At 34.6% G+C, this 12,500-nt stretch overlaps 1 protein-coding gene across 5 annotated transcripts in view; it reads left to right on the forward strand.

Annotated features, from left to right (window-relative positions):
- LOC129777308 (protein madd-4) overlaps positions 1–12,500 on the forward strand; it is a 517,165-nt gene that overhangs the window by 150,959 nt on the left and 353,706 nt on the right. The window contains exon 1 of one of the 5 annotated variants that reach the window (XM_055783530.1): positions 3,893–3,996. The exons of the other annotated variants lie outside the window; for them this stretch is intronic. The gene's annotated coding sequence lies outside the window, so the exon portion shown is untranslated. Of the gene's footprint in view, positions 1–3,892; positions 3,997–12,500 lie in introns of those variants that run through there. 5 annotated transcript variants of the gene reach the window in all.

The raw sequence follows: 12,500 nt of genomic DNA on the forward strand, positions 1-12,500 counted from the left end.
AACTAGATAGTAATGCGCCTACATTGATTCATAGCGACTATAACATGGTAACGTTATCAATACTCATTACAATTTCTATTCCTCGCATATTATGTTATACGTGGAGACTTCAATCAAATATTACACTTGCAAAAATTGGGATTTTATTTTGTAACATAACATAATATACATTTACTAATCTACACTATTTTTTAAGGAATAAAAACTATCATACTGGAAACAGATAGCAAACCTTTTCATTTTCATGTTGCACTATGACTGCACGATCTACCGTTATGGAATCATTTAATTAAATAAATTAATTGAAAATTATTATAAGAAACTGAAATTCATCTATAACTCCACTGACAATAATCCCATAAAATCCAACCGTGCTATACGTCTTTCATCGAAATCTTGATAGTAGTCTCAGTTCTAGAAAAGAACGCTTCAGTTGGACTTGATGCGGACTTGATTTCACTGTCACCCAAGTGAGTGAGATGATGTAAGTATAAATTGTATCAACTTGTTTTGTAATGACCAAACTTACAAAACTGCATACAAACTGCTGCTTGTCAGTTGATGAGATTAATGTTAGAACGTTAGAATTCGGAGCCAAAAATGTGGATGAGTTTGAGTATATTTAAAAAAGCTGCGAGGTTTCATGAATTACTCAAATTTCATGCAAGATTTCATCAAAGCAACGAGGAAAGTGTCACCTATACAGTGATCGTTCGTTAATTGGGCTGGAAAATCAATACAATTATCGGATTTTACTCGCTGACTGGACTGTAAAACAGCAAAAGAAGATGACATCTATTATTGATACATAACTGCTTTGCAGCCCCGTTAACGTACGCCCTGTTATAGATAGGTCCAGTTAGCGAATGACTTCTGTATATGACGGGGTGACGAACATCTTGAGCGAGTGTCTTCCGGACTGCGGCAACATGGGTAATCGTACAGCGAAAAATGATATCAATACTAGGAGGATGGCAGCGATTATCATGCGAGGACTTATTGAGATCGGTATTACATTGCATCACAAAAATTAAAGGAAATAAAATATAATCAATCTTTATGACTCATATTCATAATTTTCAATGACTCAATTCCTTCTATGATAGATTGAACAGTAGAACAGTAGCTGATAGGTGTGAAAAAATAATAGGTTTATTGAATTTTTAGATTTGATTTGAGATTTTGAGATTTTTACATCTTTAAATTTTTAGATTTTCGAATATTTGGATTTCTAGATTTTTTGATTATTATATTTCTATATACAGGTCGGACTCGATTATCCAGAGTATTGATTTTTTTTTCACTCCGGATAATCGAACCAAAAAAAGTTTTTTTTAAACGTTTTTTTTCATGTTTTTTTTGTTTTTTGAATATAAAAGATGAATTTGATTTTTAATTTCTCCCCTTAAAGTCAGAAAGCACCTTTCTCACTTGAAAAAATAAATTTATCCAGATTCTCTCAGGAGGTGATAGGCGATTATATTTGATGAAAAAAATCCTTTTACGCATATGTTCGAATTTCAACAATGACAGAGTTATAGAACTTTTTTCTGTTTCGGACTCTGTTTCCTCAAACTGGCTTTACATTTAAAAGTACGCTACGGAAGACAACTCTGTTGCCTTCATTTGAAAGATGAGAAAATTTAGTATAGGATATAGTAGTGGAACATCTAAATTAGTGTACTTTAATAACATTTTGGAAGTGACAAACTTAAAAGTTAAATAATTTTTAATGTGTTATTATTACTTTTATCCTAAAAATTGTACTAATTGGATTGTTCCTATCAATTAAATAGAAGCTCTTAAACCACTCTACAATTTGTTCTTTGACACCCAGATTCTATCTATCTTAATTTGGCTGCAATATCGATATAAAGAATTCTGGTGAAAAATCAAGCAAAATCTCCAAAAATTAGTTTTTTACCCCACTGTACATGTAATAGCCACTCAAATTTTACCTTAACGTTGAAAGGTTACATTTCTTCTTGAAATAAGTCATATTTGAAATATAAAAAAATGTATTTTTTTCCAAACTGTGTATGATCGAGTCCAATATTGTATATAATCGAATCACATATAATCGAGTCTGTATATAATCGAGTCTGACCTGTATAAAATAAAAGAGATTGACTAGTAGAACACAGTTATTTATTAAAAATGCAAATCCAAAATGGCCGCCACCATGACGCCAAATGTATATATGTTTTTTCAAAATGGCAATAGAATTAAAGGTATGTTCCAAATTTCAGATGAATCAGTGATCAGGATCGGGGTCAATTTTCAAGAAATATACTATTCAAGCCCTTTCATTTGATACCCATATTGATGGGGTTGTAAAAAAATATATATGGTGCCATCTTGTGGTGGTGGCCATCTTGGATTTGCATTTTTCATAAATAATTGTATTCTACTAGTCAAGCCCCTTCAGTTGATACCCATATTGATGGGGTTCTGAGAATATATGTAATCCGCCATCTTGTGGTGGCGGCCATTTTGGATTTCCAGTATTCATAAATAACTGTATCCTACTAGTCAAGCCCTTTCATTTGATACCCATATTGGCTATTCAATATGGAATTATTATACAAATTATTCAAAATTTCCGAAAATCAAAAATAAAATACTCCGGATAATCGAGTCTAAAATTCCGGATAATCGAATCCCGGATAATCGAGTCTCCGGATAATCGAGTTCGACCTGTATCTAGATTTTTAGATTTTTAGACTTTTAAATTCCTGGATTTCAAGATTTTTTAGTTTTGAGATTTTTAGATTTTTAGATAGGGGTACTGAGGGGAATCTGGTCACCCTAAGGAACCCTAAGGAACATGCCCATTTACTGTGTCCACATACCACTAAAATTCCCGTTCGTCGAACAATATTATAGCTCAACTTATTGTAGTTCAAGATAACAAGCGGTTTTTATTATGAAAATTGAAAATAGTATATTTTTAATTATTAGAAAAAAGGTTGAAAAATCGAACTTTTTTTTAGTGAGGAGGTGAAGTTGTCAAGGAGGGGGGGGGGGGGTTTGGTAAAGTACCAAGTTCGTGTATGCTTTGCTCCTCATTAATTCATTCACATTTCTGGTATTGTGATGGTTAGCTCTAGTCGAAAAATGTTGTGGTGAATTTTGCTATTGTGTCAAGTATTATGTACAACCATGATTGTTTATGAATCACACAATCCTAAAATAGGAATGATTCTGTAGTGTATACGGGTATAGAGCGCATCTGTCGGATGTAGGAAATGTAGATTTAGATTATTTTTACACATCTATTCTGCAATGTTTAGATTTTTTTAAGTTTTGCCAGACAATTATTAGTCATTGGAGAACGGAATGAATATGTGCCTAATAAAATCGCAACAACGCTTTTTTGGGCACGAAACAACGTAGGGGAGCCGCGGGTAAGACGGATAGTGGGGGTATAATGGACAGGTGGTTGATTTGTATAGTTGCATTATGAATTTCACATTTCTGTTGATGGGAAACCCTTTAACATGCTATTCTATAATATTTATACCATCCTATGACAATGAATGCTGATCAAAAGTGGAATAGAGAAACAAAAACCGAAATCGAACATGATTCCGCGTGTGGTTGTAACTTTTGCGGCTTCGATATTAAGCATTTTGAGTTGTTTAATTACAAAATTGAATTCGCTGAAGGTTATATTTCAGTTTGTGAGTTGACAGAGAAGCGATATTAGGTATGTACGGAAAAGTAAATTCATTCGTAAGTAGTAAATTTAAATTATCGAAATAATTGCACTGGGGGTGAAATGGACAGTCACATCCATAATCACATCCAATACATGATGGAAAGTGAAGGGAAGAATTTTGAACTCTTTTTATATTGCTTTCTCTTTTTGTTCTATTTCAGTTACTAGACGCACAAACACTGAGAAAGAGTGAAATTATTCCTCTCGCGAGCGATAAACCCTAGCGGGCCTCAGAAAGATATACTCTTCATACTTTTGACAGGTTTTAAATAATTGTAAGTATTAATAGGTAATTTACTTACCAAATTACTACCAATGCTAGTAAAATGACAATTGAAAAATTCGGCAACATCAAAGCTTGGATCTAAAATTTTTCCATCAATTCTCAATTGAATTTGTTCCCTAGGTTTAGAGCGACCAAAGATTTCATTCAACTTTTTCCACACATTCGAATGACTAGAGCTATTGAGTATATTTTCATAATGCTCTTTTTTACATTGTGTCTTCAGAGTTTTGACATTTTTTGATACATAAAATAACATTTCCCCTAGGTGGTCCTTAGTGGTAAGCGTTGCGCTTGCCAAGATGGGGGCTTCGGGTTCGATTCCCGTTTGGGTCAGAAATTCTATCGTTTTTCTGGCTTGCACTGGTAAAGAGGAAATGTCTAGGGTGTGGTGGGATGAGCATTATTTGAACGTTAACATTCCTGGTTACCTGGTTACCAGGACCTCAGAATTCATTCACCTACCATGTTGAAGATATGACTACAATGGTAATGAACCATTACGAGTAATCATACGTAGTTTTAATGACGTGTTGAATTTATATGATTTTTGTGAATACTCTCAGCTCAGCTCAGTCACACAAGGCTGAGAAGATGACTTTAATAGAATTAGGTACTATACATTGTGGTCTTAAAGGAACGTCTGATGAAATCTGTAAATAACAGTAAAACATGAAGTTTCATGCAATTTTGAAACATTTGGCGTGTACTAATTACAAAGCTTGAGAATTGAACTTTTTAATGTTATTATTCTCTTTTTTTGCTCTTCTAACATGTGTGCATTATTTTTCATCCAACCATCCTACATTTGTTAAAATTGAATATCAATCTATTGTAGTTCAAACATTTCAATAATGAGTAATGTGAATCATTTTCTAGTATTGATCAACTCGTTACACAACTTATTTTCCAGCGAAATGAATTCATTGACAGAGTTCGCAATTCCGAACAACATTTCCCTAATTGCTGAAGATGTAAACGAATGTTTTGTTATCGTTTATGGTTTCACTTCATTTATCTTTCCCCGCACTTCGAGGGGGTGGAAAATACAAATTTCCCATCGAATACCAAACTCACCCAAAAACTACCGCGACGTGACCCAGGCGAAATGTTAATGAAGACAGTAATAAATCAAATCGCTGTGCCCATGCTAATTGATGAAGGCCAATCGGTCGTAGCTTAGTGAACATTTGGGAAACATATTATCAGAATGGTAGTACAATATTGTTTCGGATGCTCGCTGCTTCAGCGCGAAATCGAAACGATATCTCATTATTTATGACCCCCCTCCCCACCGTTTTTGGACTTTTCTTTTATCAATATGCCAAACGCATGGTCTGAAAAATCAGCGCGTAACAACGAAGCTACAACGGCGGAAAAGGCACAAACTCGAGTCAAAATCACTCTCGTCCTTGTAGCAGAAGTAAAAATAAGATGAGGCCGTACGGAGGGAAATAAAATATCAATTAATCTTCTTGGTAATGCCTTTCCAACTTTATGGCGTTCTTTATTTTGTTCACCGAACTTCTCTGTTACGATTGCCACTGGCAATCATGTTAATGATTTCTTTATCTGCAGCAATGAGAACAAGTTTCTTTTTCTTCATCCTCTCGCGTATTATTAGTTACTGACGTAAAAAACTGTAATTGTCAAACAAAGCCGATAATCTTGGATCCATTTGCGCTAGTGCATCATAAAAATAGTAAGCTGGGTGCACTGCAATGATTGCTTCTTGTTGGTGTTGGACGAGACCATGCTACGAGATTTAGGGGTGAACATAAAAACACTAATTCGATATAAGTAGTCTTATTCGTCTGGAATTTAGTTTATCCTTTCTTCAATATTTCATCACTCAATGAAGTGAGCCTAAATTAACTGAACCAGAGCTTCCATTCTTACAAACAACAGCTATATTTTACTTTTTTGGTGAACTTATGATTGCAAATTTATGTTCGCATATTTATACAGCAAGCTGCTAAACAAATGAAAACTATACCCAAAGAATCGATCTCGAGACACAAAAAATCCACTGGAGGAAAGTCTGCTTCTGTTCTAGATCTATGGATTCGTTTGGTAATCCACTGTGTTTGGAGATTGCCGGTAATATCTTCATGAAATTGAACAATTCTGTTCAGAGTCTCCAAAGAGGGGGAGAGATCGGTTAACAATGCGAACAATAGCAAAACGATGATGGTGGTGACGGTGATGGAAAAACGACCAGAAAAAGCTAGGAAAAGACAATCTAATATCTCTTTCCCCTCCCTCAGTCCCATGCTTCAAGGATTGAATCGACGCTTTCTCTGTGAAGCTATCACTTTGAAAGGAACCTTCCTGTCTCAGAATTGCTCTCGCAAATCCACCTTCCGATTATTTTTATGCTCGTCCACGAATCGCTCACCTTTTTCCGGCTCCGGATTCGGTCAAACCTGTAGGAAATTGCTCGGAATTATAGTCTTTTTTACTCCGTTTTGATGCTTGCTTTTTTATTTGTCATTTTCCGCTTGAAGGGGCAGACGCTGCTAGGTGAAGCGCAAAAACAGTCCGTACCTAAGGTGTACGTATCACTGGGGCACGCAAGTCAGTCTTTTATCAGAGGTTTTTCATCTTATCTCCTACACTTTGCCCCAATCTTGATGATCTTCCTTAAAGTTTCAGGTATCACTAATTGACGGTATGCGGAGTGAGATTTAATTCAGTAAAGTTCCTTGGGGTATGCACGTTAACAACGCACGGAAAACTCAAGTCTGAAATTTCAACGGCGTCAACATTGTTTTGTCTTCGCTTTAAAATTCCTAGCATTGTTTGACTAAAGAAGAAGCTGAACTCAGAAGTTGTAAAACCATTCTCCAAAGAGTTCTAGAACAATAGTTTTGATTCCAGCCGCATATTCATTTTATTATCTAGATTCAATTTCTATTAGGAATTTCATTTAAAAATTAAAAATCCAACTAATGAAGCTCAAGGTTCTATGTGGACAACGTACAGAGAATATGTAAATAGTGATGTTAAAATAATCTATACATTTATGTATATGATAATTTATTCTAAAATGTTTTAAAAACGGCCCCATTTATGGGCTGAAATAACAGATGAACTTAAAATGCGTGTATTTCAGCTTTAGAATGTAATGCAATTCATTTGATTGAAGTGTAAACAAACAATACTTTCTTTGAATCGAAAATGTCGAATCTTTGTACCGGAAAAACACCATTTGTCGGGAATTCAATGCATTATTTTTCATCAGAAGAAAAGTGCTGCTAATAATCATCGTTTGATGGTCGAAGACTACAAAAAATATGCTCCATCGGTAAGCATGTGTAAAATGGTTTATACGAATCAAAAGCAATGATTTTGGTTTAGATAAAAAAGAACATGGGAAGCTATCGAAAGTTAATTTCGAGACACACAGATGGAAATACCCACCGTCTGAAAATATCACTGGCGAACGGTACTAACTAGCAGTAATACGTTTGAACAGAGCTCTGAAGGAAACTGACGGAGATGGGAGAATAGACACGATCGGACAATTTTACAGCATGACAACGCTAGAACACATGTTCGTGGATCTGCCGAAATAGTTTTACCTACTTCATGAGTCGTAATAATAAAAACAAAAATTTTTATTGCATTTCATATTAAGCTGAATTCAATTCATAAAACTTAAACCAAACATTTTAATTCCATGACACGCAAAAAAAAATTAAAATAAATGGTTTAAGATGTTGGGGCATATTGTCGACCAAGTTCTGGAGGTGCTGAGTCTTTTTATCTGTGTTTTTCCTCAGAAAATCTGTATCGAAATCTGTATCAACTCTTTGCGGTCGTTTGTCTGCTTTTAACCACCACAGCAACGAAGTATATTATTATTATAATTTCAGTTCACACTTTTTCTAAACAAATTTTAAGGACTATTAGTAATGTATAACGACACTCAGTATAAACAGAAGTTGTCATCCATGCTTGATAGAAGGATTAATGGAAAACTCCATGTATTGCGGCACTGTGTAGATGTAAAGAGCATGGTTCTGTATGTTCAAACAGAAAGATAGAAGGCGAAAGACTAATTATTTTTGTGGTACATGCGAAAGATATCACGCGAAGAAGAATCATAGCGAATATTTTTAAAACATAAACTTAAAAACATTGCTTAGTAAAAACTTATCAGAAGTTTACAAAAAATAAAGGAACCTTGCTCATCTTTCATAATCTTACAAAGTTAAACATCACTGCTTTATCATGTTAAAAATTGCGACCAGTACTACAAACATGTAGAAATTTAATTTAGAGATTTATAAGTTCAATCTTGAAACATAATCTTAGCTTTAGTATCATTCATTGGCATAGTTATTTTGAATTTGACGATGTTGATGGTATCCACCTAAAAATGAATGCCAAAATGACTCTCATTCAGACTTATTCGAATGATATATCATAAAAATATATTATTGAGATCAAGCCATAACTAATATTGGATCGTTATTTTGAAAAATCTGTAAATCTGTATGAAAACCAAATAAATCTGTAATCTGTACCTACAGATTCTTGGTTTCAAAAAGTCTGAAAAATCTGTATAAATACAGATTATTCTGTAGATATGGTAACCCTGGCTGAGGGTCGATTTCGTTCCACGGCTCCTAGAGAGCCATGAAATAAGTGTCTTTATTAGTGACACCGTCTTTCACCACTTTGTTGTCCAGAATGGCCCACAGATTCTCAATCAAAAGTTATGATTTTTTTAAAGTAATTTTTGGATAAATGGGGAAGAAGTTGATTTTTCGGACCACCCTAAAATGGAAATGGTTATCCTATTAAAAAGTAACAGGAGGGTTGGGTCCAAGACACGACCGCAAAGTTTACGTAGGATTCCGTTAGGCTATCTGTTGATTTTGGATATGTTTGAAGAATTACATCGTTAAACTCTTTGATAATGATTTGGTGGCCCTGAAAAAGGCCGTTTTGTTTGGTTGTTGGGAATTCTTTGTTCACTCCACCTGTGTTTACCGAGTGATGATGACAGAAGGATGGTAAACAGTCGTTGAATGGCGCGTATCAGATAAAAGATACCGAAGTGGAACGAGATATGATGAAAACCATCCTCTGTGATCCTAGACGAGATGCCTCCTGGGTTATGTATGGATGGAATAAAGAAAACAAAAACTCACCAATGAGATAATTACCGATACCGAACACAATTATCAATTTTTCTCATCAGTAAAAACATGTTACTTTATTATATAGAAAACATATTTGAAATGGAAAAGGTAAATTTCTATTCTAATTTTAACTTTCCGACTGTTTATTCAACCCAATGCGGATTTTAATTGGACTAACAACAACTAATACTAAATGTAGAGCATATGGGAAATCACTTTTTCTAATATTTCTTCGCTTTTCCGATTTTTCTCGCCGCATAAACTTTTCTTGGGTGAAAATGAGCACAACAAAACAGACAGCTTAAACCAAACGGCCCGTTCTCGAGCGGGAACACACCTTGGTTTTTTTTAATGAAAATTGAAATAAATCATTTCATATTTCAAGTCTTTTTAACACAACTGCAAATATATACAATTTTACAATTACAGTTGTGCTAAATTTTTCACAATACACGATCGGTCATGGATATGGAATATCACGAAGCAACCAAACATTAAGGTTCCAAATTTAAATTTTATTTCCTAGAATTAATCGTATCACTCACCTTACATACAATATAAAAATGCCCCCAACTTGCATATATTTGAAATGCCGATTTCCCCCAGGCAGCTTGGTTTTGATGTCTCTGTTAGGGAACACATTTCGGTAGGAACAAAAGTTCCCACTACTTTCATGTATTCGCAATGCCGATTCCCCCCAGGCAGCTGGGTTTTGATGTCTCTGTTAGGGACCCGCTGCATGTCTCGTCAATTCGACCAATCAGAAGTGGGTATTTCCGTTCCGATAGGGGTTTTTCAATTGTTCGATAGTTAGTTTCATGACACATATTATTTTCTTCAAAATAAAAATTGTTATGAAGTACCGAATTCGATTGACGCATAAATTTCATCAATCCATCATGAAATGACTGAGCAATAAGCGTTTGAAATTGGACAATTTTCACGATGTGCTCGATTTTCGATTTTCAGTTTGTACCCCAATATGTTCCCGAAAGACGTAATCCTACGTCAAAAGGGAAAATTCGGAAAATAAAATTCCCATATGTTCTACAATCACATAGTGACAAGTGCTGTTAGTTCATTTGATGTTTGCGCTAGCGAAATTGAACTTTGTTCGAAACTGGAAATGGATTTTAATGTGATGGAACGCACTCCTATATCTTCTTCTATGCATACCAATAAAAGAGTATCGCCGAATGTGTTGATAAGAACAAAACTCGAGGAAGGAATTGTCCGATTTAGGGCTGTCTTTATTCTATCATATTTTCTGTATAAAACATTTATTCCATGTAACGGAGAAACATGTTATTTGCAAGTGGTTGAAAAATATTGAACGAGAATTGTGTCTGAAAATAATCTGATATTATAATGATGAGTTTTGTTAGAAATACTAGGATTTTTATAGTAAAAAGTAAATTCAACGGGGTCGATTTGAAGATCAATCAATGAACAGTTCTGCGATTGGACCCATGAACATGCTCATAGTAAGAAAACGTGAATGTTTAAAGGTATTGATAACAAAAACCAAATGTTGGGCGAGACGAAGTTTGCCGGGTCAGCTAGTAATCATTATATTTTATAACTTTTCTTCGTGTGATATCTTTCTAAACAGTCCCCAACATACCGTACTAGTTTTCGATTACATGTATCGATAAATTAATTAGTTTGGCGTCTTTTGGCGTCAACTTTCTATTTGAACATACAGAACAATCTTCACACCTATACAAATTTCCATTTCGTTCCTCAAGCATAGGTGACAACTTTTATGAATATTAAGTACCGTTATCTATTATTCATAGGAACATCATTTTGATTCGTAAAAAGGTTTACTAGATTCATTTGAAAAAAGTGTGAACTAATGCATTGTTGAACAAAGTATAAGTTTAGTATAGTTTTGGCTGTGGTGGCTGAGAGCAGACATACGACCGCAGAGAGGTTAATGTACATTAACACCACTATTGATAAATTGGTCCATATTGAAATACTTATCAATCGGTTGCCTTTTTCTTTCATTTCAAATTTGAGCAGCCTTTTGTCAAATGAGATAAGATTTAATCATTCAAAGATTTAAAGTTATCTCTGCGATTCTCGTATCACAAAATAACAGCCGAACATATTTAATAACAGCGATGGGTAACGACACTAGTAATTCAACAATAAAATACACTACATTCAAAAACCATACATTTGTGCTGCTGAATAACACAACAAATTGGTTTCAATTATTACGTACGTAATTTAGTGAAGGTCGAATGAAGCTTGTTCAGACATTTAAGCATAAATACCTAGCTGCACCATTTGTGTGTTTCAGTTTTGAATTACGCGAAGCACTTGCGCCAGCCCCACTTAAGTCGAAGTCAAAATATCACCTTCCTACCGCCTTCCGAGAATAGAATTTCATGCTCCTGTCGATCTTGATTTAGCGCTGTGGCGAAAACTTCCGAAGCTTGACGTTTTCATGAGCCGACCAAAGCGAAAGTCTACCAATTCATGGAAAGTACGAAATTTAAACCCAAGCGTTCCTCTGACGTACGCACACATTTTACTAAGCATGGGAAGGGGATATAAAATATTCAGGAGTCAGCCTTCGTTACCTAAATTATTGACGCAGTTTGTTATTCGATGCTTGTACCGTCAACGAGTAATTTCTTGTCGGATGAAATCTATTGGAGAAGTTGAAGATAAAATATAAAACACTATGTTTCATACCTATAGAACCACTCAATTATTTTGAGTTTCCAGAGATATACAATAATTTTTTCAATCAGTTATTTTTTTATTATTTGATAAAAACTAGCTTTATGAACTATATGGTTTTTGATCAGACGCGAAAAAATCAGAAATCCTCGATGCCGATGTTTCATAACTTTCGCAAAATAGACATCAATTTTGCATGATTTACAGCAAGTTTATAATGTTTAGGCCTTTTCTTTTGTTTTTAAAACGTTCAAATAAACTATTCATCGTGCTTCAACCAAGATGCATTATATTAAATTTTCCACACTGAGAAACCTGCTCGATTAACCCTTTATAAACTTGGCAAGGAATCGATTAACCGTTCAGAGAACGTAATCCTTACACGAGGAAGAACACATATTTACCATTTATAAAAAAAATAAACTAAATAAACTGGTGGCAATACAGTTTCCACTGCTCGTTAACCCCAAAAACACTGCATGTCGCTGCCATGTAAGCTCACTTTATTGGGCATTTGGTCATGCAAAAATAAAAGCAATGTTTCTAGTGCATCGAAAAAAATATTTGTTTGTATATACTGCCATTTCATGTCAAACCGATATAATGGTTCTCAAGTGAAAAGTGGAAGATTTATTCTTAATTACAT

Source organism: Toxorhynchites rutilus, chromosome 3 (genome assembly GCF_029784135.1).
Source record: "Toxorhynchites rutilus septentrionalis strain SRP chromosome 3, ASM2978413v1, whole genome shotgun sequence".
In the NCBI taxonomy this organism is placed as follows: Eukaryota; Metazoa; Arthropoda; class Insecta; order Diptera; family Culicidae; genus Toxorhynchites; species Toxorhynchites rutilus.